Source organism: Crocuta crocuta, unplaced genomic scaffold, assembly GCF_008692635.1.
Source record: "Crocuta crocuta isolate KB4526 unplaced genomic scaffold, BGI_CrCroc_1.0 scaffold408, whole genome shotgun sequence".
In the NCBI taxonomy this organism is placed as follows: Eukaryota; Metazoa; Chordata; class Mammalia; order Carnivora; family Hyaenidae; genus Crocuta; species Crocuta crocuta.
This window is the reverse complement of record NW_027527444.1, coordinates 4,803,728-4,806,358: the sequence shown is the minus strand read 5'-3', so window position 1 is coordinate 4,806,358 and position 2,631 is coordinate 4,803,728.

The window sequence follows — 2,631 nt, the reverse complement described above, 5'->3', positions numbered from 1 at the left end:
AGAGGCCATTCAGCCGCCTGGACCCTCCAAGAAGTCACTGCTGCTGAAGACAGGAAGTCAAAGTCTGAGGGACTGTTCTAGAAGGAAGAAACCCAAAGAGATATGATGGATTGTTGGTTTCAAACATTTAAATACTTTTCAATATTTTAAATTATTTAAAATAAGTCCTACAGGCGCCTGGGCTCAGTCGGTTAAGTGTCTGAGCCTTGGTTTCAGTTCGGGCCATGATCTTGTGGCTGTGGGTTCGAGCCCCATGTCCGGCGCTCCACTGACTGCACAGAGCCTGCTTGGGATTCTCTCTCTCTCTCTCTCTCTCTCTCTCTCTCCCTCTCTGCCCCTCCCCTGCTCACGCTGCCTTATCTTCCTCAAAATAAATAAACTTAAAAAATTATTTTAAATAAGAATCCCTACAAAGGCAATTGTTGAGATGATGGCCAAACTTTGAAAATCACTGTGCAGCAAATAAAAGTATTGTACAATTTTGAATTTCATACACATTCTCGTTGCGGTTTATAGAAGCGCCGTTGCTCCCGGGACGCACAACACTGACCAGCCCGTCATGTCTGCGCCTCCCTCTCAAACGGCTGAGCCGGTAAAACACTTACATGTGTAAGCACGTGTGCACACACACGCACACCCTGAGAAGAGACAGAACGTGTGTAAATAGACACAAATCCAGGTGGGGTTTAGATGTTCTCTCTGTTGTGCAACTTTCCCCTGGGTCTGCGATTTTTCCAGATAAAACTTGGAATTAACGCAAACGAGTAGCTCCAGCCTCTAATGGCGGGAACGCGCGGGCAGGAAGACCCAGCGAGGGCAATTGGGGTGGGGGGGGAGTTGGGCTTGGCTTCAGGAGCAGCGAGGCTGACGATGAACGTCCGAGGTGGGCTTGTGAGCAGGACAAAACCAAAATGTCGGGGACAACGTCAGCCTTCATGTCACCGCCGGGACCCCCGCGTCCCAGAGCCCGTGAGACCGAGGGAGGCCCGAGACCCGGCAGGAAGGAGGGAGCGAGGGAGTAAGCAGCGAGGAAAGGCCACGAAACGTGAGACGTGACGGGACTGCGGAGAGAAACTGCAAGGGGTCGTCCTCTCCGCAAACGTAACTGGATTTCATTGTCGGTAAAGGCGGAGCCTCAAATTGGAAGTTCTAGAAAGCCACAGTTTTTAAGAACATGTCTGAAATGAAATAATTTGGAAAACTGAAAGTAAAGAGGCACAGAAGATAAATCAGGAAACCCTGGTGACGACCGGGGGGTAGGGCCCCGAGTCCAGAGGCCGCCCAGCGCCCCGAAGGCGGGGCCAGAGGGGGCCGGGCACCCAGCCTGCAGGACACACTCAGCCGGGCTCTGGGGGCGCGAGGGGCAGAGGCCGAGGCGCCTGGGCTGCGCGGCCACCACGCCCCACAGCCCCCGTTCAGAGCACCCTGCACTCGAGCGCCGGGAAACCGAGGCACAGGAGCACAGGAAAGGACGGCGTCCACGCGGACGCCCCAGCTCTGCACGGAGGCCGGGACCCTCTGCCACGCTCCGCTCTGCCAGCTGGACCTTGTGGACCGGGCAGCGGCGGGAGACCGCAGGCGGCCGGCTTCTTTCCCCGACTGCCCGCCCAGCGGCCTGACTCCACCCTGCATTTCCCGGCACTCACTTGCCGGGCGCCCGGGTGTCGCCCCAGACAGGGCAGCTCAGAGCCTGGGTCCAGGGCAGAGCCTCCCCAAGTTCCGACCGCGCGTCTGTCCGTGGGCCTCCCCCAGGAATGTTCCAGCAGCTTGGACGCCCCTTCTGTCTGCAGTGTCTGGGGCTCAGCCCACACCTGCCACCACAGAACACTTAGTCTCCCGTTTGCTTCCCTTCCTTATTTTTTTTACATTTAGTTGACGCTTCCTTTAATTGGCTTCTGTCTGTAAAGTTCCGGTGACGTTTGTGTCTGTTCTGGACCCTGGACGGTCTGCGACGGAGGCGGCTGGCGTGCCTGCTGCGGGATTCCGCGCACGGCGCTCGCAGCTTCACCGGACAGGACAGCATCTGCGTCCCCGAAACCATCTGGCACCCGCCTGGAAAGAGCTCGTAGCCCTCTCAGGAGACCCGGCCAGGACGACAGAGGCCACTGCGTGGCGGGCCTGGGTCTCCTGAAAGAGGCCCAGGAATATACGCGCACGCACATCCCTGCCTAAGCAGGAAACGCTGGGAGCCGCAGGGTCAGGCACGTCCTCGACGATGCCCGAAGCCCGAGGAGAAGGCGGTCCCGCTCACAAAGGGCCCTGTGGGGGCTGGGCTCTCGCCAGAGGGCAGATGACCACCCACAGCGCCCCTGGCTCAGTTCCCAAATGCAGTTCCGCCTCCACACTGGACGCGCCTGGGGCCGCCAGGGGGCTGCCTGGCAGAGGAGAGGTAAACGGCGGTCGGCACACCGGGGTCCAGGCGATCTGGATGCCTGTTCGAGATGATGCAGAAACTGCCAGAACTGGGGGTGAAACCACCGGGTTCTCCGCTGTCTGACGTGGTCCTTCTGAAACAAAAGACCAAGCTTCTCCAACTATTTATTCTTGTTTCCAGCCGTGGACCAACACTTGTGCAGAATACAATAAAAGGGGACTGTCTTGAAATGACCGTGCACTTGAACATCGCGGTGA